The following is a 26,320-nucleotide window of genomic DNA, read 5'->3' as shown; positions in this document are numbered from 1 at the left end:
AGTCATAATTCCTGCTTTCTAATGAATCTTAAGAGGTATCATCCATCAATCTCAGTCTTATTGGACGTATTCTACTAAAGAATGATAAAAGACAAAACAATTTGACTTAATATCTTTCTTTATTGGAAATATTATATTTTGAACAGAGAATTGTTTCTCTTTACCAAAAGAGTTAAAATAATGAGAATTTATGAAGTGTAGTCTGCATTTTGGTTTTCAGAGCAAAAGGAATTTACATTTGATTCTCTGACATCAAAACTGCAGGCTGAAGCTTGCCATGTGTTCAAATTGGCAGGAAAAGTGGAAAAATAAGTTGAAGAATGAATATTTTATAAAGGTTACTGCGATTTTATATTATAAGAGTAATTTGACAGGTAAATTTTGAATGTTTGCTGGTGTCTTTTACCTTGCATGTTAATTATGTATTTTCGTGAATTTGATGAGCTGTAAAAGGGAGCACATAGTGTAAAGGAACAAGGTCGGTAAAATCACAACTTGGTGAGTCAATCTGTTTTATTTACTTCATATTGCACCCACCCCTGACAAACTGAGTGGCTTTTGATGCTCTGCGCATTACAGAATATGCCTGTTGTTACAAATAGAATCATATCTGACACTATCCATTTGTCCGAGGAACTACTGGTAACATTTCCTGTACAAATGAAGTTAACCCAACTACAGTAATAGTTTTTCCATCCAGTGTGCAGAGATGCTGGATTATCATGCAAAGCTGTGCAATACAGCAACTTTGAAACAATATTGCAGTTTGTCCCCATGTATAAGTTCAAGCCAAATAAACATTAGATGCAAATTTGTGAGCTGGGTTTCCTCAGCTAGTGCTTGAAACTTGAAGCTTTTCTCAAATTGTTTTACTTCTAGGCCAATATAATGTACATTAACCAAAACATCATTCAGAAGATTGATGGCCTATCTATGCACAAGGAAGTCACAGAATATGTGGGAAAAGCTGACATTTTCTGGGAATTAATTGACCAGGATGCACTGGAACACATTTGCATGGCATACCAGAGTTGTTGGTTCATTTCTGATGCAGAAATTGAAAGTAATGGTGGTGTTAGTGAGTCATGACATTACTTACTCAACTTTAGAATTTCCTGGTGTTTTTGTATTGCTCTACAAAACCCTTTACCAAAATTGAAAAGTTGGTTTTACAATTATGCCACCTAAACAAGTCAATGGAGAAGAAAGAAGGAAATCATATTTACATGACACACAACTGTCTCAGTGCATAGACAAGGTCATAGGTTTTCAATGTCTCTTTCAGTGGATAATCCCTTGTTCTGCATTATTGTGGATGATGAGGACAAGTACGAAGTACAACTGGAGCTGTCACATATTTCAACTCTCGCTTCCAGCAAATGTATAGAACAACTTCAGCAGGTGCAACAGCAAAGCCAGCAGCTATCAGAAGCTATCATCTGTGTGCATGTTGACTCAGTTTCCTCAAAGAACTAAAACAAGCTGCTAGAAAAAACTCAGTAGGTCTGGCAGCATCTGTAAAGAAAAAAAAAATCAGAGTTAAAGTTTCCTCAAAGAACTGGTTAGGTGAAATAATACTGGATGATCCAAAGTCATGGTTACTGGTCACAAGGCTTTATCACTCAAAATGAAAATGATGACAACCGTCCAATTGGACAATTCTAGTTACTAGTAATGGAATGAACTACTCTGTAACATATGGTAAAACACAATGAGGGCCTGCATTTGACAAGTTAAAGAAATCCCCTTCTGCACTAACTTTATTAAATAGGAATGTCCTTTGCAGGGGAAGGAGACCAGGCCATCAGCATATATTGACAACCATGCACATTCTGGCCTTGGCCAGCAAGAAATCCTGCATGGAAATGCTGAATAATAGAGAATCTGTCATAAGCCTTTATTCTTTGTTATTCTGCCAACTATAAATTATTTAAGAGGGAGGGCCAAAGGTGAATAAAAGCACAAGAAGAGTTTAATGAATTCTAGGAACAAGTATGGCCTCCTCCTTGAAGGTGTAAGTAACTCAGCATAACTAATTGATGTATCTGTGGAAAGGATACATGAAAACCTAGCTGGTTATGAAGAGAGCTATCAGACTGTTGAATCAGTACTCGTCAGTTGCCTGGACAAGTCAGAGCAAGGAGTTTAGTCATAAAAAATCCTATAACATTGCCACAATAAATTAACAATGATTGTAGTTGCATGCTGAGCATTTCAGAGTTTTAAGTTTTAGGATGTGCTTAGCCTTGGTTTAACGAAAAGGAGCATGTCTGAGGAGCCAAGTGAGTCAGTCTCTGAGACCAGGGATAATGGAATCTAAGCTTGCAATGCAAGAACATTGTCTTTTTATTTTTGTATCTCTCAAAACTGTGGACTGCAAGGAGAGTGAATTGTTTTTAAAACCAGGGATTTACCAGGATGGCTACATAATTTCTCAGCAAGGAATTAAAAAAAACTATTATGAACTCTGTTGTTTTGTGACTTTAGCTTCTTAGAATATGAAGATGATCAGGAGCTGCAAAATTGTTTACAGGTAAAACTAATTTGTTCTCAGCTAACTGAGCAGGTTAGAAATAGAAACAACTAACTGAGGCATGGAGTGGGGGATGGGGGAGTAGCGGGGGAGAGAGAGAGAGAGAGAGAGAGAGAGAGAGAGAGAGAAAGAGAGATAGAGAGAAGTATGTGCTATTGTTCTCCCTTGCAGGAGATGCCTGTTCTCTGCAGTAAAACAAAACTCAGTTTAAACTTTAAGAAAAAACAATTACCTTTCCTGCAGCACTTGCTGTGAGCTGTTTTCTTTTTGAATTGATCAATTAGAAACCATTTTCCAAGTGAATCAATCCCTCATACATCTTACAAAATAGTGGAGGCTTCCAGAGAAAGACAACTGAATACTATGGGCATGGTTAGTCAAGGAAGGTTCATCTCACCTCAGAATTGGAAAGCAGCAGCACTAACTTTTAAGTTTTTCCCTCCTTCCACTAATAAATTATTTTCTCTCCAAGTTTGTGTGCATGTCTGTGATTGTGTGTACATGAGAGAGAGAAGTGGAGTGTGGAATTCATAAGTGGATTAGAATTTTAGTTAGTAGTGCCTTATGTCAAGGGTTTATATCTGTCTACTTGTAGCTATGGCTAATTACTTGTAAAAAGTTATATTTCTTGTTTAATACAGAAACTGGGTCCTTGCTTTGCATCAACCATGCTCTGGAAACCAGATAATTTGGGGAAACTTGCATAGTTTAAAGAGACATGTTCAACATTTCAGGGGAATAGTGAGGTTTTATTTATAGTGGGTTACCCCAGTGGGTTGAAACAACAACAACCAGCACTGCAAGAAAGCAATATGTTGTCACATGTTGATAATCTGCAATCCTGGTAAACCTCATCAATGCCTAATTCATTGTATCAATGTGGTAATCTCAAACATTGTTGCCACTGGACCACAAATTAATATTATACAAACAAACATGAGAATGGGTGTTTAGAAAAAAAGGCTATCAAACTTAATATCAGAAAACAGCATCAACAGAACTTTATTCCCCACAAAAAGACATTATTGTCAACTGTTTTAATTTGATGAACAATATCGGCAAAATGTTTAATTTAAGGTTTGTATACTTGCATGCAAAAGTTTTGATTGGCCCCATGACCACAAATCCTGATATTAAGTGCACCATTTTGAATTCCCCGATTCAATATCTTACTCACTGCAGTACATTCAAAGCAGTTTCAAGAAAATTTGAAATAAATTCACAAGAAGACACCTCCAATCAAAAATCAGAAGTCAAGACATACTTTGTCATCATGCTTATTATTAATAACCATTCCTATACTGATTTATTCTCTCTGGGATAACAAAGTGTGGGGCTGGATGAACACAGCAGGCCAAGCAGCATCTTGGGAGCACAAAAGCTGACGTTTCGGGCCTCGACCCTTCCTGGATGATGTCGAGCTTTTTGAATTTTGTTTGAGCAAGATTAATACAGGCAAATGGAGTTTTTCAATCACACATTTGCATCTGAAGGGGATGAACAGTTTTTGGGGAAACAGGAGTTGAGTTACTTACAACAGGATTCTCAGCATATGTCATTTGCAATTAAGAAAGGGGAAAGCCTCCAGAAAATACGGAACCAACATTTTCATTAGAAGGAAGTTAGAAATGTCCACAGTGAGGAGGACAGTGATACCACAGTATTATAATTTAAGGGTTTATTAGAATAAAATACTTATTGTATCACTATAAAGCATAGCACAAAAACTTTAGATAAATAGAATATTACAACTTATCTGCAATTCAGTTTTATGCTTGAAGATACCTTAAGACCAGAGAATGAAAGCATTATTTTGCTAAAGATTAAAAAGCTTCAAATCAGCAGCTATTATATGCTGCATAATCATTAAGACTTTGAGGTAAACCAAACAAAATAGAACTGAGATGATGCAGATTTGAAATAACTTTAAAGAAATAAACATAAATGACCACACTCAGAAGAAATAGAAGGAAAAGCAAATTTTTTTAAAAAGTAAGCGAAGAGCCAAAGAGAACACAAGATTGGATATTTTGGAGAAAAGATTTCTTACGATACAAAGCTGTTTCAAGATTAAATCTCATGCTGAATAAGTAACTATACTTAAATAAAAGTATAATGCTGTGGTTGCTGGAGTTCTGAAATAAAACAAAGACGGGCAGTGTTAGAGATATCCAGCAGATCCAGTAATACCTGTGGAGAGAGAAAATGAGTGAGCTTTACAAGTCCAGTTACAGAGATAAGTCATAGGATTTTGCCTAATAAATGTTTTTCTCTCTACACAGTTGCTACCAGATTTGCTGAGTTTCTCGAACACCAACAGTACTCTGGGTGTTCCAGGATTATGACCCAGAGACTGTAATGGAATTGTGATATAGTTTGAGGGCAGGATGATGTAGAACGTAGAGGATAACATGCAGATGGTTGTGTTCCTATGCATCTACTGCCCTTGTTGTCCTATGTGGTAGAATTCATAGGTTTAGAACATGCTTTCGGAGGAGCATTAAGTTACTGCAGAGTATCTTGTGGATTACATACACTGCTGCCCCTCTGTAGGTAGTGAAGGAGGTGAATTTTAAAGGTGTTGGATGTGATGTCACTTTAGTAGGTTGCTTGGTGTTATAAACCATCAAAATATGAAAGAAGGCAGATACTTTGGAAGAAATTCTAATAACTTTGAGAATTACTTCAATCTGAGAACAAGTAAATTTCTTGAAAGAACAATACTTGAAAGAAGAGCTCATCATCAGGTGGAATACGCAGCTTATTCCATTAATGACCTCTATATATTAGTGGAGAAAATGAAACGAAGAAAGCAAGATTGATAAGAGACAGAATAGCTGTTGGAATTTTTTATGAGTCTTTATCAGATTTGTACAGTCACCTCCTGATTGACCAAAGCCTGTGCACTATCTCCGAGGCATAATACACTTGTCTGGATGAATGGAGCTCCAACAACACACACAAAGCTTGACACTATTCAGGATAAAGCAGCCCGCTTGATTGGAATCAGATATACAAACACCAACTCTCTCCACCTCTGATGCTCAGAAGGAACAGTGTGTACTATCTATCAGATGCATTGTAGAAATTCACCAAAGATCCTTGGACAGCACCTTATTTTGATTTAGAAGAACTAGGGGAGCAGATTTATGGAAATACCACCATCCTCATGTTCCCTTCCAAGCCACTAACCAACCTAATTTGAAAATATATCCCCATTGCTTCACTGTTTCTGGTCGATTTTCCGGAATTCCCTCCCTGACAGCAAAGTGATGAACCTACAGCACATGGACTGCATTGGTTCAAGAAGACAGCTCACTCCCACCTACTCAAGGCAACCAGGATAATAAATACTGTCCATCCAGCAATGCCCACATGCTACATCGCACAAAGTGAATTGAGAAAAAAAAGCAGAAACCAGGAAGACCCAGAGCCAAATCCTGAGATGAAAAGAACAACTTACTTCTGGACAGCAACAGAATCTATTCATTTTATAAAGTAGAAACAAACTGGAGATAGACATGACAAGCCACCATGAACAGAAGGCCAGAGAGCTGACGCTGAGATATAGCATCAGTACTCTGGAATGAAACAACCTCACAAAAATAAGCAAAGTCATCACAGTCCTACTGAGTCATATGGTTGCTCTCCCATTAACGAGAAAGAGAATTGGTAATGGTTTTTAATCTAAGGGTCACCATATCTCAGGCAAGGAGAGAAGTTGAGAAGGAGAGCCTTGTATGATAACCTCAATCAATCTGTGAATTGAAATGATGCTGTTGACATTATTCTGAAATAAAACTGGATATCCAGACAATTGAGCTAACTAATTCTCACAAAAAGCAGTAGTGACCAGCTGTTACAAAAGAGATGTACATCTGCAAGAATATTGGTCATTTTCAGAAGATACACAGAAGGAGGACTCTGTTTCCCAGCAGCAAAAATGCTTACTTGTACAAGGAGGTGAATGTGATCAAGGCTCCTGTTTTAGAAACATTACTTGAGAGATTCTTAGGGGAATTTGATGACTCAACTGATCTCAATTTGACGGACCATATGCAGCTAATAGACATCTCTTTTTTTGGAGATAGTAGGAACTGCAGATTCTGGAGAATCTGAGATAACCAGGTGTAGAGCTGGATGAACACAGCAGGCCAAGCAGCATCAGAGGAGCAGGAAGGCTGACGTTTCAGGCCTAGATCCTTCTTCAGAAATAAGACCTTTCTGAAGAAGGGTCTAGGCACGAAACATCAGCCTTCCTGCTCCTCTGATGCTGCTTGGCCTGCTGTGTTCATCCAGCTCTACATCTGGTTATCTCATTTATTTTTGTTTACTTGTGTGATGTGGGCATCACTGGCTAGTCAACATTTATTACCCATCCCTAGTTTGCCTTAAGAAAGAGGTGGAGAGTTGCTTTCTTCAACAGTTGCAGTCTGTGTGTTGTAGGTAGACCCACAATGCCTTTAGGGTGTGATTTCAGGATTTTAATCCAGCAATAGTGAAGGAAATGTCACGATTTCCAAGCTCCCAAGTCAGAATGATGAGTGGCTTAGAGAGTTAAATGCAGGTATAAAAGTTTGTTCCCATGTATTTGCTGCTCTTACGTTCTTGGTGGAAGTGACTGTGTTTTTTGGAAGGTGCTGTCTAGGATCTTTGGTGAATTTCTGTGATACATCTTGTTGATACTAATCACTACTGCTACTGAGCATTAGCAGTGGAGGGAACGAACGCTTGTGGGTGTGGTGGCAATCAAGCAGACCAGTTTTTCCTTGATGTTGTCAATTTTCTTGAGTATTGTTGGGGCTACAAGTGGGTATTATTCCATCACACACCTAACTTGTGCCTTGTAGATGGTGGATAGGCTTTGGGAAGTGAGGAGGTGAGTTACTGGCCACAGTATTCCTAGCTTCTGGCCTGTTCGTGTAGCCATTGAGTTTAAATGGTGAGTCTAATTAAGTTTCTGGCCAATGATAACTCCAAGAATGTTGATAGAGAGAGATTCAATGATTGCAGTTGAAGGTCAAGGGGCGGTGATTAGATTGTCTCTTATTGGAGATGGCCATCACCTGGCATTTGTGTAACGTGAATTTTAAGCTCAGTATGGATGTGTCAATGTTTTAGCAGATCAAATCCTATGGCTGAACAAACAAAATACACACCCTGCAGATATAAATTACATGTTATCTGAGGTTCAGTTTTCAACATTATGCTTAAAGTAACACTACAACATAAGGGGTGCCAGGTAGTAAAGAATGAATACACAATTCATGGTCAGTAAGCCTTATTCTTTCATTCTTATTCAAATGATCCAAGGCGTGGAACAGCATAGGGCTAAAATGTCCTATGTAATGAGACGCCCTAAATTGTTCCGAGGATAATGCAAGTCCAATACTAAATACAGTGTCATATTAAGGAAGGGTGGTAAGCCGCAATGTTTATCCATGAAAATTCTGCATCCATTAACGAGTAAGGTTCAGAAGAAACTTGAGAAAAATGATCAAAACAAGCATCATTTCCTGGTGCAAAAACAGAGTTGCTGGAAAAGCTCAGTAGGTCTGGCAGCATCTGTGGAGGAGAAAGCAGATTTAACATTTCGGGTCCGATGACCTTTCCTTATCACCAGACCCGAAACGTTAACTCTGTCTTCTCCTCCACAGATGCTGCCAGACCTGCTGATCTTTTCCAGCAACTTTGTTTCTGTTCCTGATTTACAGCATCCACAGTTCTTTTGGTTTTTATCATTTCCTGGTGACTAGTCCACCCAAGTGGTGTTTGTGCATGGTTAGTGTACCAGAACCCAACAGGTACTTCAGAATATACCTTGGCCTAATACAAGTCAAAAAGGCAATTGCAAAGGAAATCCACCCTATGTCTACTATTAATGACAGACAAGCTAAGTTGTCTCAAAGTAGAGTTTTAACTTCACAGTGGATTCTGTTAGGTGCTGTTAGATGCACAATCATGACACTTATTACTTCGTTGAGGAGATTTTGTGTCAACAGATTGCCATTCAGGGTAGCCTCTGCTGAAGAGATTTTCCAGCAGGGTATGTTGAGTACATATCAAAGTTTGAATAGTGACATATGCCACATAGATGACATATTGTTAAATTGAGAGATGGTTAAAGAAGACGGCCAGAGTATTCGTGCAGTTTTAAAATGCCAGCAGGCCAGAGGGATTTCTCTCACTGAAGAATGATTTTCCAAGAAAACTATTTGCATTTTGGAACATGCCATTAACAAATATGAGGTAAGGCTAAACCTTCAAAAATTAAAGACTGTTAAGAATTTCCAGCTCACATAGCTTCATATCCTGCAAAGATTTCTAGACTTGTAAAACAGTTGGTGATATGTTTGCCTTACTTGGCAATGATGGTTGTATTGTTGAAGCAATTACTCAAGAAGACATAGGAATGGTGTGGGAATTTGCATCAGAAAGACGCTTTAAAAAAAAGGGAAATACTGTCGCCCACAGATGTCCTGATCCATGACGGCCCATCCTTCCCAGCTGTCAAAGCTGCAGATGTTTCAGCTACAGGCAAAGGAGCAGTGTTCTTTCAGGACCTAACAGATGGGCATCAGAAACTAGTGTATTACATTTCCAGGGTTTTGTCAGATATGGAGACACAATACACGGATTATAGAAAAGGATACTTTTTGGCCTCATGAGTGTGGAAGGTGTTTCAGTCTACACCTTTGATTGAAAGTTCTTATTGAGATGGACTGTAATCTATTGGTCTCCCTATTAGATGAGAAAGAATTGGCAAGAATACCTCCGTGGATCCAGAAGTTCAAACTTTATGAAGTTTGCCTATGAGACCAAATATGTGCAAGGGAAGCTTCAAATCATAGCAGATGTACTGCACAGAATGACAGTCGACAACCTTACTCTGATAAGGGACTTGTTTGTGAAACCTAATTATTTAATTTGGTCACAGTGATATAATGGTCAGCAACCAATAACAGATTGAATGAATATTAACAGGAACAAAAGAAAGACCATGCGTGACTTACTTTGTTAGTAATGTATCAAACGTTGGCCAGATCAAAGACCTTGTGGGTTGGTTATGAAGATCAATTTTGATCAACAAAATTTCAGCATTATAGATAACCTTGTGATGTTTGATAGTAGGCTGTTCATTCCACTTTTGCTGCAGGGTGATATCCCCGGCAAGATGCACCAGCGATACTTGGGCATTAGTAAGGGTAAAGCCAGGGCTCAGGAACAAGTGCTGTGGCCATGAACCTCAAAGGATGTTAGGGATGACTGTGAAACCTGCAATGTTCACTTGCTGAGCAGAGAGAGTCTTGTATCCCTACCCCATCAAGTCCCAGAAATGAGTGAGAACTGTTCAACTTATGTCCTTTTGATGGTTTTACCATATTTGTGTCATCGACTTTTAACGGCAGATTTCTAAAAATTATTATGGGCCAGCACTCATAGTTGCTCTTCAGAAGGTAGTGATAAGTGCCTTCTTGAACAACCGCAATCTATTTGTTGTAGGTAGATTCACAATGCCGTGAGGGAAGAGTTTCCAGGATTTTGACAAGATAAAAATTGGATAGTGATACAGTTCCAAGTCAGGAAGGTGTGTGGCTGGGAGGGCTACTTGCATATGTGTCTGCTGCCCTTGCAATTCTATGTGGTAGAGATCATGAGTTTGGAAAGTGTTGTCAGAAGAACCTCGTGAATTCTTGCAGTACATTTTTGGTGTTGTTCTCATCACCATCACCATGCATTTGTGCTGAATTGAGTAAGTGCTACAAGTGATGGACGTGGTGCCATCCTGCTTTATCCTGGATGATGTTAAGTTTCTTGAGTTTTGCTAGATTACAAGTAAGTGAAGAATAGTCCAACATCCTCTTGAATTGGGCCTTGTGGATGGCAGACAGACATCACAGCAGCAGAAGAAGACAAAGGCCCTATTAATAAACATTATTCTAAAAAATTGAAAAAAAATCTTTAAAAGGTGAAAGTTTTAAGGCTTTAATCATTGTGGCATCCGTGGACCATTCTTTGTTCCAATTTCCAGAAAAAACATACCTAGCAAAACATCATGTTGCAGTGCTATATGTTCATTTAAATAGTTTTACATGGAACCTCAAGTCTTACTGGTGCTTGCTGAGAATCCAGAACCACAGCTTCTTCTTCATCACATTAAATAACTGTCTACTTTGGGACAGTAGCAAGATTTTGCTTATTCTTCAGAATAACCTGATGCTTAACAGCAATATTGGAACATAGCAGCCCTAAAAAGGCATTGTAGTTCTGATGGAGCACAGCAGCTTACAAGGAAAACAGCAGTTTTACTAGAGTACTCTGGCCACACTGGAGGCTAGCAGATGTACTGGAGCACGGCAGTCTTAATGCAACATATTAGTCTCACTGGAACAGAATGGCCCTCCTGGAACACAGCATTCATACTGGGTATTACAGCCCTAGTGGCGTACAGCAACCCCATTAGACTCTAGAAGCACTACTACAGCATTAAAGTCCTAATGAGAACGGTGCTACAGGAAAATTGTAATCCTACAGGAAAACAGCAGCTTTACTGGCAAACAGCCTCCCCATTAGAGCTCAACAGGCTAGCTTGAACAAACAGCCAAATGGAGTGCAGCATGCTCACTGGACAACAACAGTTCTATTACAGGTAGAAACCCTGCTGGAGAGCAGCCATGCATTTTGGCCCCTTTGTATTCTATTTCAGCATTAATTTTTTCGTGATTAGATTAGATTAGATTCCCTACAGTGTGGAAACAGGCTCTTCCATCCAACAGGTCCACACCGCCCCTTGGAGCATCCCACCCAGGCCCATCCCCTATAACCCACACACCCCTGAAAACTACGGGCAATTTAGCATGGCCGATCCACCTAGCCTGCACATCTTTGGACTGCATTGGTGATGTTTTAATTTCTGGATCACTCAAATTCCATATCACACTAATTAACGGTTATGAAAAACATCAAGCAAAACCTTTCATTTGCCGTTAGTATTGACTTTTTCCACTATCCAAAGAAAACCTTCTTTTCTACTACAAGTATTCATTTAAGAAATTATACTTCACAAGAAAATAACCAACATTTAAAATGTTATTTCTTTGTTGAATAGTTTCATTCATATTTTTCTCTCAAATAGCCTTTGATAAATGTTGACATTTTGACCCAGAGCTATTACTTCCAAAGTGATAGCCCAGTCTGAAAATTTGTAGCATTTACTATCGCACATCATTGGGATTCTTACAGGGTTAGCTATATGCTGAATCACACTGGAAAAGTAATGTTCTTAAAGATGCAAGAAGGCATTTTGAGTGATTCCAGATTAGTTAAAAAAACACTACAGGATAATGTTTTTGATATAACTTCATCTCTTATTAGCTGTTTATCTTTTAGTTCCTTTTAGGCACCTTCCCCTGCAACCGCAGGAAGTGCTACACTTGCCCCCACACCTCTTCCCTCACCCCTATCCCAGGCCGCAAGATGACCTTCCGTATCAAACAGAGGCTCACCTGCACATCTGCCAATGTGGTGTATTGTATCCATTGTACCTGGTGTGGCTTCCTCTACATTGGGGAAACCAAGCGGAGGCTTGGGGACCACTTTGCAGAACACCTCCAAACGGTTCGCAACAAGCAACTACACCTCCCAGTCGCGAACCATTTTAACACCCCCTCCCATTCTTCAGATGACATGTCCATCATGGGCCTCCTGCAGTGCCACAATGATGCCACCCGAAGGTTGCAAGAACAGCAACTCATATTCCGCTTGGGAACCCTGCAGCCCAATGGTATCAATGTGGACTTCACAAGCTTCAAAATCTCCCCTTCCCCCACCACATCCCAAAACCAGCCCAGTTCTTCCCCTCCCCCCACTGCATCACAAAACCAGCCCATCTTGTCCCCCCCCCACCACTGCATCCCAAAACCAGCCCAGCCTGTCTCCGCGTCCCTAATCTGTTCTTCCTCTCACCCATCCCTTCCTCCCACCTCACGCCGCACCTCCATTTCCTACCTACTACCTCATCCCGATCCTTGACCTGTCGGTCTTCCCTGGACTGACCTATCCCCTCCCTACCTCCTCACCTATACTCTCCTCTCTACCTATCTTCTTTACCCTCCATCTTCGGTCCGCCTCCCCCTCTCTCCCTATTTATTCCAGTTCCCTCTCCCCATCCCCCTCTCTGATGAAGGGTCTAGGCCCGAAACGTCAGCTTTTGTGCTCCTGAGATGCTGCTTGGCCTGCTGTGTTCATCCAGCTCCACACTTCGTTATTTTGCATTTAAATATTGTTTGGCAGAACCAACTTCCAGTACATTATTTGCAAATATCAATTCACAGTCAGGTGCAATTGAATTAGGCATCCAGTGTTTTTTTAAGTGATGTTAAATCCATGGCAGGTGGTATAAATAAAAAAAAGTAGAGACAAAGTAAATACGTAACATCCATTTGTGTTGTCTTCATGTTGTCGTCATTTTTTTCCCTTTCTAGAAGCCTGTGAAAGACTCTTTAGGCCACTGTCAAGTATTAAAATTAGATAACTATGTTCCAAGGGATTTGGAATGCTTGAATACTACCCCAGCTGATTGTGCCAATTGGAGATTTACAGTAAATGAAAACCTGCCACTGTCCCATGTTCCCCATGGTTGTCATGCTCCTGTGCCATCCTGCTCTCAAGTCTGGTCCCTTGCACAGAACCTCATGCCAGAATTACACTGTGCTCAATGTACAGTTCAGCAGCTTCTTACATCTGCTTGCAAAGTTCATTCTTTGGAACTTGCTCTATATCATGCCTGGGGTAGCTGACCTGTTTTCACACATATGTATCAATTCCTACACTAACTTATTATTGACACTTTAAGCCCTTTGGAAGGTGATTATATTAAGGATGATTTGAGATAATTCCATGATTTTCTCAACAGTTCTTCTAAATCAAAAACACATGACAGGAGCTGTAATACATGAGGAAAACTGTTGTGCAGCCTCAGAATTCTTTCTTATAGTTGTGTTTATTCAAAATCACTTATCCTGTCATCATACCCTCCCACTTTGAGTCATGCTTTCCAATTCTACCCTTTGCATTGCTCTGTTTTTAAATTCTAGTCCAGAATATGAAGAATTTTCATTCCTTAACCATACTTTAGCAGTCTGATACTGGATTTTGGGCACTAACAAACCAGTAAGAAACCTATGTGTTTAAACACCTCTATAATCTATCCAGATATTCATATGCAATATAAGTATTCCAGCTTCGTACAAGTATAAAGTCAAATTGCAGAAATATTCTAGGGCAATCAAAATAAAACTGCTTGTGGAAACCATAAGGAAAGTTAATGGCCTGCTGTCCTAGATTCTCAATTCCATTTTATCCCTCCCTTACCATTACCTTTCCAGCTCTTCACAGCCGTTTTGGACAGGGAGTTTACTGCAATATTTATCTGAGACCTTTAAAGTAAAACAACACAGGCAAATTGAGGCGATTTGGGAGAGGTCATGGATGATGGGTGTGGAGAAATGTATAGTTGCTCATGCATTTCTCTTCTCTCATTCCACCCACAAGTTTGGCTGAAAGCAGCACCCAGTGAAAAACGTTGCCAGAAATTGGGCGCTTACCACATACAATTTCACTGATATTGGAGGCAGCGAAAGTCTCTCAAGACAGTGCAAAGCATAACTTTCTGTCAACAGACGTTTACATCTGGTACATTACATAATGTCCAAAAGAGCTGTGTGTAGAAAATTAGAAAAAAAATCACATAGAAGTTGACCAATTATGTGCATGTTCCAAATAGGAACTGCTGAGTGCACATTTGAAAACGCGTGTATAAAGATATGGCTGTCTGTAGCTTCCAATCACAGCATCCACAATTATGACATAAGTTTGTATTTCAAGGAGCTATAGTAGCATTCTTGTTGCAAACACTCCGATACAATAAAAAGGATTTTACTCACTTGCTCATAATAATAATACATTAAAAATGATGACTGGTGAGATTCAATAGTTAATGTAACTAGTGACACCTCTGTGAGCTTAATGCTATCTGAAAAATTGAGCATAATTCAGCAGCACCTAACATTTGCAGATAATATGCTAATGAAGAAATTGCAGCTCGCTAATAATGGAATATCTGACAAGTAATCTGACAATACATATGTAGTGAAATCGTGAAGGGGTAAAGCTGGATGATGTTGCTAATGACAATGGGTGATGCCAAAGGGCGGCATTCAAAAGAGGAAGAGGAGGATGGATCCAAATCCTTGAAGGCTACTTGAAGTAATAGAGCCAGATGGGAAGAGGAGCCACCATTGACAAGTTGCGTATAATTGTGAGTGGAACCAGATGAGGGCATTCCCATAGAGATGGATGGTGGAAGGAAGGTTTTGGTAGATAGTGAGGTTGACTTTATTAAAGGTTCATAAAAAGCTAGGAGGACAGATACAACACCAGAGTTTCAGTCACTGGGAATATATTTTTTGACTTTGAGAAAGGTAACCACATAAATGTAGGCTGGAGAAGACACAAGGAGGATAACAGAACAATATTGATAGATTAACTGACTGAATAAAGATGTGGGAAATTCAGTAAAATGTCGCAAAGTGTGAAATGTTCCATTTTGGCAAAACAAAATCTTATCTAAATTGTGAGAGATTTCAGAAATCTGAGATGCAAAGTGATTGGGTATTTGTGGCACATCATAAGCAAATTATATTCAGAAACAGAAAATGCTTAGGAAAGCTAGTTAAATGCTGTAATTTATTGTGAGGGGAACTGAATACAAAAGTAGGAATGTTAGGCATTGGTCAGACCTGATCCGGAATACTGTGCACAGTAATGACCATCTATTTAAGGAAGGGGGTAAATGCATTAGAGGCAGTCCAACAAAGGTTTACTGGACTAATTACTGGAATGGGATGGGTGACTTATAAGGAATGGTTGGAAACCTAACTAGCATTTGGAAGAGTAAGAGTTGACCTGACTGAAGCATAAAATCCTGAGGGGTCTTGCCAGGATAGATGTGAAGAGAATATTTCATAAGAACATACAAACGAGGGGCAGGCAACCCCTTGAGCCTGTTTTCTTTTCATTTATTCATTCATGTAATGCAGGCATCACTGACCAGGCATCATTTATTGCCCATCACTATTTGCCCAGGGAGCAGTGAAGAGTCAACCACATTGCTGTGGGTCTTGAGTCACATGTAGGCCAGGCCAGGTAAGGATGACAGTTTCCTTCCCTAACGGACATTAGTGAACCAGATGGGTTTTCCCCAACAATTGCCAATGGATTCACGGTCATCATTAGATCCTGAATTCTAGATATTTATTGAATTCAGATTCTACCATCTGTCATGGTGGGATTCAAATCCAGGTCCCCAAAGTTTTATGTGGGTCAACAGTCGAGCAATAATGCCACTAGGCCATTACCTCTCCCTGTTGTGCCATGGCTGATCTCATCTTGGCCTCACCTCTGCTTTTCTGCCTGCTCTTTATAAACCTTCACCTCATTACCAATTAAAAATTGAACTCCCCCGTAAATTTACTAAATGTCCACCCACACTTTGGGATAGTGGATTCCATAGACTCATGACCTTTTGAGAGAAGAAATTGCTCTTCAACTCTGGTTTAAATCTCTTACCCTTGATCCAAAAAGTATGACCTCTCATTTCTTTATGTTTGCTTAAATGACAGAATCTTGAACTAGGGGTCACTGCTTTAAAAAAATCAAGGTTTGCTCATAAAACAGTGATTGGGTGAACAATTTTTCTCTCAGAGCCTCATAAGTCTTTGGAACTTCCTTCCTGAAATTACAGTGGCCTTAGGACTAAGATGAGGAGAAATTTCCTCACACAGAGAGTGGTGGAGCTGTGGAATTTTTGCCACAGAAAGCAGTTCAGGCCAAAACATTTGAACTTTCCCCCTGAAAAGAAACAAGTATCATTCAACATTATTAACACAGAAGTAGATAGATATTTATTGAACAAAGTGGTGAACGGTTGTTGGGGTGAGAAGGAATGTAAATTTGAGGTTACATTCAGATCACCCATGATCTTACGGACTAGCAAAGCAGATTGAGGAGATGGATGGTTTACTTCTGTTTCTAATTCATATTTTGTATAAACATATTTCAGTGCAGTAGTTGGGGTGGAAACTTGATTGGAGAAATTCAAGTATTAACTCAAGGGAAAGATTGACATAGATCAGTGAGGTGACATATGGCTCAAGAATATTTGCTCAAAAGTGTTGAGAGGGAGGAAAGCTTGCAAATGGGTTAATATTTAACAGAAAGGGTATTGGTAGGATTGTGTTTCATAAGGTTGTGGCCCTGAAGTAGTTAATGCTCATGTTACATTGATACAACCTGTTCTGTTAAGGTCACACACAACCTGTGGGTTAAGATAATTTGTAATCAGAGAGTTGATATATCTGTATTAGCTCCCAATGGTGCTAGTAATGATGATGGTGCAAGTTTTGTTTTATTTTTCACTCATGAGATATGGACATACTGGCCATCCAGCATTTTTCTGCCCATTCCTATTTATCTTTGGAAGGTATTTCCAAGTCAGGATAGTGAGTGGTTTGGAGGGAAATTGCAGGTGGTGGTGTTCCCATGTATCTGCTGCCTTGTCATTCTGGATGGAAGCAGGTGTGGGTTTGGAACACACTGTCTAATGAGCCTTGGTGAATTTCTGCAGAGCATCTTGTAGATAGTGTATACTGCCGCTGCTGAGCGTTGGTGGTGCAGGGAGTGGATGCTTGTGGATGTGGTGCCAATGAAGCAGGCTGCTTTGTCCTGGATAATGTCAAGCTTCTCGAGTATTGTTGGGGCTGCATTCTTCCAGGCAAGTGAGCAGTATTCCATCACTCTCCTGACTTGTGCCTTGTAGATGATAGGTAGGCTTTGGGGAGTCAGGAGGTGAGTTTCTCGCTGCAATATTCACTGCTTCTGACCTGCTCCTGCAACGACTGTGTTTATATGGTGAGTGCAGTTGGGTTTCTGGTTAATGATAGCACCACACCCCCACCCTGAATGTTGACCTTGAAGGATTAAATGATGGTAACACCATTGAATGACAGGTTGTGGTGGTTAGATTGTCTCTTATTGGTGATGGTCATTGCCTGGAATTTGTGTGGCATGAATGTTAGTTACAATTTATCAGCTGAAACAAGGATATTATCCAGATCTTGCTGCATTTGCACATGGACTGCTTCAGTATCTGAAGAGTTGCGAACAGTGCTGAGCATTGTGCAATCTTTGGTGAATATACCGACTTCTGTTTTTATGATGGAGGGAAGATCATTTACGGAGCAGCTGAGGCTGGCTCGGCCAGGACACAACCCTGAAGAATTCCTGTAGAGTTATCCTAGAGCTGAGATGACTGTAATGAGTTCAGAAGCTGAGTGGCCCTGGTGGAACCCAAACTGGGTGTCACTGAGCAGGTTATCGGCAAGCAGGTGCTGCTTGATAGCGCTAATGATGACAGCCTACACACGATAACTATGAAGAACATAGGAACACAACAAGTTACACTAAATAAAACTCACATTTGAAAATGTGTATGATTTTCCCAGTCACCCAAATTCATTATTGAGCCTGGTGTGTTCCTTAACCTCAACTTCTTTAGGTGTATAGGAGGTGTGCTATATTTCACAGAGAACAACTGTCCAGAAACAAATCATTATCAAACAACTGATCTCTAAGCCACATACTGTGGCCAAGGAGTAATCAATGCATGATATCATTGGGCATCTTAGACCTACAACCAAATCAAGAAAAAAGAATGGATCACACAAATGCCATAGGAATGGCATTACCTATGACATGATAAACAAAACATTTCATGTGGCCAAAACAAAATAGAGGACAAAAAGTCAAAAGAAATTGGACCAAGTTTGTCAAGAACATAAGAGTGACCAAGATGCTGCTGCTGTGTGTCAGAACTATGTTGAATAATGATCTGCCCAAAAATCCAGTGAACTGGTCAAGAATTCTTACTTTGAGCACCGACAGGATTTCATAATCATGGACAGTTTACCTGTATGTGACAGGAGACTAATTATTCCTCGTTTTCCTTCAGGAAGATAGCTTGGGAAGGACATATTGAGGACAGTTCTACATTGGTAGATGAACAGCCATGATTCAGTCACTAGTGATTGAAGAGATTGAAGATCTCACACCATTTTGAAATCTGCGCTTAAACATGATTGTCAAGCCTGGAAAACACTCCTGCCATCACTAAAGTCAGATTAGAAGCTAAGACTCAACTAAACCAGGGAGAAGAAGCATATGCTGAAAACACAAATGGACAGCACAGCTCTCTTAAGCCAATACAAGAGTGTTTACTGCTTGTCTCTGGACAACAAAACAGCCAATGCCAGTAATAGAGATAGTGTAGAACAAGAAGCAATCTTAAAGTAGCATGACTGACAGTCAGTAAAAGTTTATTTTGTCAGATCAACATCCTTAGAAGTAGGATATGGTCAAGAAGAAGAAGCCGCCTAACTTAAATATGCAGTATACAACAAAAAAAACGCTACTTCTTCCTTTTCTATATGATTTCTTGGTCCAAAAATCCAGGATTCTATAAGGAAGAAACTATTTGTTTCAACTGGTATTCACAAGAGGAAAGATCCACCTAATAGTATTATGGGTCAGCTAACTGAGTTAGCAGAGAAATGTGCCTCTGGGAAGGAAATTCATGAGATCAGTGACCTCTAGATAAGGTAATATGTCAATGTCAAAATGCACAAAGAATGATGACCCCTGTGAAGGATATCCGCGAGATAAAAGATCTTCCAATTGAGAAATGATCCAAAGATCAGAACCAAGGTCAACAGTGGTCAAACATAAGGCCTACCATTTTTTTTTTCAAGCCCAAATAGATTCTGGGGAACGTGTGCTATGGCTAGATTGTCTACTTTTGTGAAGTCACAGTCTGGGAGTAGATGGACTAGTGGTAGATTTAATATGGCTATGTACTTGATTGTATGATGGGTTAACAATGGAAAAAATGTTTGGGGAGATACATTCTACAAGATAATGGTTTTCAAATGGTTAATATTCAGTGGCTCTGTCAATGTCCTTCATAGTGATTGAATGAAGCCGAGGAGTTCTACTCCAACTATCCAAGAGATCTGACGTGTCTGCTCAGCTTCCAATTGTCTAAATAATTCTGCCTCATCAAATGAAGTTGTACCTGTTTCTATCATGCAAGAAATACTTCTGGTTTTGAGCAATGGTGCCACCTCTGTGGATACTCTGTGGATGTGTCATCCACCACTAATCATTGGATAGTCCCGAGGCAAACAAAGACAAAGGAAAATCAGTGCCAGGGAACTACCTCAAGTAACTCTTACCCAGGACCACATACCAGTAGAAGTGGCAAATGACACATGGTACCAAGAATGTTCATTCCAGAAAATCGACATCTTGTTTAAACAGAGGTAAAGTTGGCAATTTCTCCTTGGGCTTAAATAACATAAGAGCATTACATAGGCATTTTACTACATGACATGTGCTTTTTATTCACAAATAGTTTGTTGTGTTATCTCAAAATAATGAGATTGTTAGAGACCATGAAGAAATATTCCAAGCCACTGGGACACAATTATGACTTATCTTTGCCAGTACTTTATGTGATTTTACGTGAATATGGCTGTAACGGACTTTGCAGTTTAAACTACTTCTTTGATTGCTTGTGAATAAAATAGCAATTGCCCTGTGTGCAAGTTTTATTTAAAATATTTGCTATTTTCACCACTAGTAGCGTGATTAGTGAAAGAAAAAGGGCTTTGTTTAAAATGTTAGCCTTTGATGCAACATTGGAATAATTTCATTACTTTCCTTTTATTTGGTCCTTTGAGAACACATCATAATTGAAACTCAGACACTTTCTCAAACACATGTTTCCAGCTGTTGGAATTTCACTTAATGTTATGTTTAATTTTAAGGTTAGGACATGTTGGTTCCAAGAGTAATTCTCAAAATCTCATAACGATTTGATGGCTGGCAGATTACGAAAGCATTGTTATAACTGAACAACTGGAGATTTCATGGTTTGCATGCCCTTCTAAGGATTTTAAAACATTAAAACGAGGACATCTGCCTGTCCCTTTGAAACCTATTTAGGATGGTTGACTCCAAGACCAAACGTCACAGTTCACAGATGGAAAGTGCGGCAAATGATGGTACAGTGATAATATCATAGGGACAGGCCATCCAGTAGACCAGGGATAAAGCTTTGTGTACATGGGTTCAAGTCCCGTCACAGCATCTAGTAGAATTTTAAGTTCTATAAATACATCCCGAAGTAAAACCTGGTATAAAAGTAAACATGAAAACATTGTTGATTATTTAAAAACAAAGTCTGGATCACTAATACCCTTTAGGGTAGGAGAAATGCAGTTCTTACCTGGTCTGGTGTACATATGACTCCTGACCCACAGCAAGTATGGTTGTTCATAAAATACTGTCTGAAGTCGCTGAGAAATGGCAACAAAATATAATGAAAATAAATGTGGGGATGACAGATGGTGATATTGCATGGTATGTCCTATCCCATTATTTGGACAAACCCTGAAAATGTAAGGTGGAATACACTTGGAAGAAGCATTGAGTGTGGTAAGGGTACAGAATGTCATAAGGACAGGGTACTGCAATGTCTACCTCCAAAAGCAGCTCATTAGCACCACTACCAATGGAAATGGACAACTTCTAAAGGACATAGATGCTCAACTGTATCTGCAGCAAGTGGTGTTGGAACCAATAAGACAGAAATTTTAAAATAAAACAAAAAACTGTGGCTGCTGGAGATCTGAAACAAAGACAGAAGTAGCTGAAGAAACTCAATAGGTCTGGCGGTATCTGTGGAAAGAAAGCTGGGTTAACATTTTGAGTCTGGTAACACTTCATCAGAACACTCTGGTGAACGCTCTGATGAAGAGTTTTGATGATGAATCACTGGATTCGAAACATTAATTCTACTTTCTTCCCACAGATGCTGCCAGACCTGCTGAGTTTCTCCAGCTATTTCCATTTTGCTTGAAGGCCAAAATTTTCTTGCTAACACACACACTAATCCACCTGGCACACACACACACACACACACGCACACACACACACACACACACACACACACACACACACACACACACACACACACACACACACACACACACACACACACACACACACACACACAGGGAATCAACCCTGGTTCACTAAATGAGATCCACATGATATGTAGAAATGTTTGAACACACTAGATATGGCAAAGGCTATGGCTCCTAAATAAAGCTGAAGATTGGTTCACCTGATTGGCTGTACCCCTAGCCAAGTCGTTCGAGCTGTGCTACAACATTATCCAATTATCCACACAAAGCAGGACAAATGCAGGAACAAAAACAGAAGTTGCTGGAAAAGCTCAACAGGTCCGGCAGCATCTGTGAAGAAATAAAATCAGAGTTAACATTTTGGGTCCGGTGACCCTTCCTCAGATATATGCAACCTGGCCAATTACTGCCCTGCCAGTCTGTTCTTCATCATCAGTTAATCAGAAATGTGATGGAAGAAGTTATTGACAGTGCACTTGCTACTTACTCGGCAATAAGCTACTTGCTGATGCTCAGTTTTGGCCCTACCATAGCCACTCAGATCATGTTCTCATCATATCTTAGTGCAAGATTGGACAACATAACTGAACTCCAGGCAGGAGGTGACAGTGACATCAAAGCAGCACTTTGCCTGAATGTGGCATCAAAGAGCCTTAAGAAAATTGAGCCAATTGGAATCAGGCAGAAAATTCTCCGCTGTTTAATATCATAGCTAACAAAATGAAAGACGGTGGTGGTTGTTGAAACTTATTCATTTTTGCTCCAGTACATTACTATCACTGAATTCTCAACTACCCACAACTTGGGGGCTTACCGTTGACCAGAAACTGGTTCAAACCAGCCATATAAAAGCAGTGGTCATGAGAAAAAGTCAGATGCTAGGCATTTTGCAGTGAGTAATGCATTTTCTGTCTCACCACAGTCTGTCTATCATCTACATGACACAAATCAAGAGTGTAATGGAATATACTGCACTTGCCCCTATAGGTACAGCCTAAACAACACTTTAACAATTCCTTCTCTGCACCACTGATACATAGCTATAGAAGAGTGTACCATTTGCAAGATGCACTGCAGAAAGCCATCAGAGCTCCACAAACAGCTCCTTCCAACTCCATGAAATCTACCACCTGGAAGGACGAGTTTAGCAGATACATGGGCATACCGCCAGCAGCAAATTCCCGTTCACCATTCTGACTTGGAATTATACTATTATTCCGTTATCGTCGATGGGCCAAAACCCTGGAGCTCGCTTCTCAACAGCACAATGGTGTCCCTAAACCTTGTGGAAAGCAGTAATTCAAGAAGGCAGATCCCTACCATCTTTCCAGGACAATTAGGGATGGGTGCTAAGTGATGCTCTATCCAGCTACCCTGATGTCGCATGAATGAATAAACAACAATAACGTAACAGTTGAATGGTGTGTTTTCAATATGTGTTCAGGGTGAAAAAGAGTAAACTGATCAATATGCAATTGCATTGATTCAGCTGGCAACATCCTGTGATTTTGGGCACCCCAAAGATTATCTCATCAAAGAGGGGGTTATTTTAGGGTTGGAGAGATCTTACTGTAACATTTTGACTGCTATGGAAAGAGATCCTGGCACTTGAAGAAGTTGTAAACAAGTGCAAAAGCTTTTGAGCTTGTAAATGAGCAGCTACTATATATATATATGAAGGCCCAGGAAAGCTCACCCACAATGCAGATAAACAGCTCAGATCTGTGCACTCTTAATAAGCTCAGATGAGTCCGCTACGTTAACAAGCAGCCTAGACCTTTCAAATGCAACAACATGGGGAAATGCTCTTGACTCTTCCAGGAGATCTGCACAATGGGTAGGCCAGTTTTGTGCAGGATTAATGCATCCTGGTTGTTATCAGGAGAATGGACATTCACTAAATTGAACTCTCTGGTGTGGTTGTATGCCGTTCGCCATTTGACCATACTTATGTTTGTTGAGTGATCAACAGTCTGTAAATATGCTGAAGATAGGGTTTAGTGCCCAGACCTCTCTTAAATCAGAACACTTCCTATCAGAATTGGTAGAAGGAAAATGTAGAATAATTCTGCTATTCCTGGTGCCAAAACAAAGAATTATTTTTGACTTACCTGAAAGGTATTCTTTCTTCTGAACAACTGCTTATTGGCTTCAGCCTGGTGGGTTAGCTGTAGTTGCATTTAAAATGCAAATGAGATCTTATTGACATCAGAGACCCCAGGATTACATCTAGGCATAAAAACACTACCTAAGGATAGTTCATTGCTTATCAGGTAAAAAATCAAATGGCATTAACATTCAAGATATTAGTGTAGGCAGAGCGGGATATGGATTTTCCTCAGTTCAACTTGTACATGCTTTATTTCCATCCAGCCCAGGAATTAAAATTTTATCAAACACTCTATTTATCTGAAAATGTCACTGTAAATTACAGCGCCTAAATGCCTCTTTGTTTAAGGTCTGAATTTAAGCACTCCTACTTCAGGTTCAGTTGTGGATAACGGATGGACACAAGCCACAAAAGACATTTCTTTATTTTAATGTCTAGTTACCTAGCAATGAAAGGTAACACTGGAGCTTAATCCTTACAACTTCACTGAGAAGAGGATGTAAATGTCAAACAAGCAGAATAATAATCCACATCGCCGTAGGAACACAAACACAACAGGCAGAACAATAGACTTCACTTGTTATGAAGCAGAAATGGCTTAGCTCCCAGATTGCTAGCCTCAAGATCATTGACAAGAAGAAAAGCAAGTTGTGGCCAAATGAACCACAGGATGTTGAAACAAAGACTTCTGACAGCACACAAAATGCAGAGCTGCTCTTTTCAAAAACAAAATAACAGTGGGAAAGTTAACCTTAAGATAAATATTAAAGTATTTGGTCCCCTGTTGTGATACTTTACAGATTCTTGTCAAGATTTGTTAGAAGTGAAGAGCTGCTTTAACTCAGATATTCTATGCAAATATTTGACATGCCACCTGCCTTTATATCTTTGATGTGTACAGTAGAATATTATTATATTAGTCAAAGTTCTCCCTGTCAGAAAACAGAGAGAAAGATGCAATAAACAGCAGATATTTACTCAAATGTTTTTGCTTCATTGGCCTCTAACACAACATTTTTTTTGTTTTTTTTAGACTGATTTTGGATGCACATCACCACAAAAATAGTGAGAGAACTTGAGAGCCAAATCTGAAATGCAAAATGTGAATATCTTGGTGAAGATAATTTTCTGTACTTGTGTCTGACGTCAGTGAGATTCCAAGCTGGGTTTCAAGAGTACAAATATGGCTGGAACTTTGAGAAATTTAATAGGCCAAACTAGAACAAAGTTGACTATACAGATACATGAACACCAACTAACCACCAAGGGACACGACTAATTCTCGCTTGTCTCACTACACACAGACAATGAGTGACACAAATCTGACTGGACAACACGTTCATAATAGCACAAGCCAAACAGAGACATGCCAGGGAATTCCTAGATGCCTGGTATTCCAACTGGAACTCCATCAACAAACACATTGAATTAGACCCTGTTTACAAACCATGAAAATAATACCGATCACCCCTGCAAACTGAGGCACATAAATAACAGGTGGGACAGAACACCAACACTTCACAGAAGGCACTCTGATGATGCTAGTGGGGTGACAGGGTGACAATCATTTGCAACCAAACCTACCACATCGACGAGCAAGTCTTCAACCTCATCTAACCTGAGCTACAAATCTTCTCGAAAACTTGAAAAGTGTATTAACTTATTTCTCAGACTCCTAAGTTTTTGAGCAAGTGAGTATTGCTGTCTCTTAAAATCTTAAATTTTCTTCCTCCTGGGAACGAGGCATTCTGATTGTGTATTTATGTCTGTATGTGGAGCTTGATCCAAGGAAATTGAATGCTATTTGTGATCAGTGGACCATGCACTATAACTAGGGTCATACTGGCTGAAGCTAATGCTGTCAGACAAGTACTGCAGATTGACATCAGTCAAAAATGATCTTTCAATTTTAAGAATAGCACGTTGATTTTATTTGGTATGAGCATAGATGGTTCCTTCTAGAATGCAGAATATTGTTATAGTCTGTGGTGTTTTGAAAGTTTCCTTCTATTTAACAAAACATAAATTAGAATTCAACACTTGGAAGACATTCAATTCAGACAGAGAAAGAAAAAGACAGTTGATCCACATTTTGGCAATAAAAGTGCAAGAATTTATGTTCTGTTCTCTGAATCAGAGGAATTTCTTTTCTAAACATGATACTGAACTGTGAAGTTGAAGAAGCCTCACCTTTGAGTCAGGAGGTTGTGGCTCTTTCCAGACGTGCTTAAAATCATGGTTAGTATTTCAATGCAGTATTGAGGGAGTGCTACACTTTTAACTCTTGTTGTTTTGCCATGAAACAATGAACCAAAGATTGTCCACTGTTTCAAATGCATTTAAAGATCTCATTGCACTATTTCACATGTGACAGGCAAATTGCTGCCAGTGTCGTTGCTGATATTTATCCTTCAACCAATTTAACGAGAAGCAGGTTAGCTGCTCAATACCACCTTGGTGCTGGGTAAAAGCTAGATACTGTATTTTCTGCATTAAAACAGTAATTAACTACACTTAGAGATGTCCAGACGTCAGGATCAACTTATTGGCTTCATAAATAATAATGAAATGTTA

At 39.6% G+C, this 26,320-nt stretch overlaps 1 long non-coding RNA gene across 1 annotated transcript; it reads right to left on the bottom strand.

Moving 5' to 3' along the window:
• Positions 1-308: 308 nt before the first annotated feature.
• LOC125452871 (uncharacterized) lies at positions 309-23,998 on the bottom strand. The gene is made up of 3 exons (XR_007247622.2): positions 23,748-23,998; positions 21,837-21,966; positions 309-1,515 (listed from the first exon to the last, which is right to left on the bottom strand). It is a non-coding gene; the product is annotated as an uncharacterized LOC125452871 (long non-coding RNA).
• Positions 23,999-26,320: the final 2,322 nt, after the last annotated feature.

Source organism: Stegostoma tigrinum, chromosome 4 (genome assembly GCF_030684315.1).
Source record: "Stegostoma tigrinum isolate sSteTig4 chromosome 4, sSteTig4.hap1, whole genome shotgun sequence".
Taxonomy (NCBI): Eukaryota; Metazoa; Chordata; class Chondrichthyes; order Orectolobiformes; family Stegostomatidae; genus Stegostoma; species Stegostoma tigrinum.
Note: the sequence above shows the minus strand (reverse complement) of the source record. Positions and strands in the feature narration are given on the sequence as shown.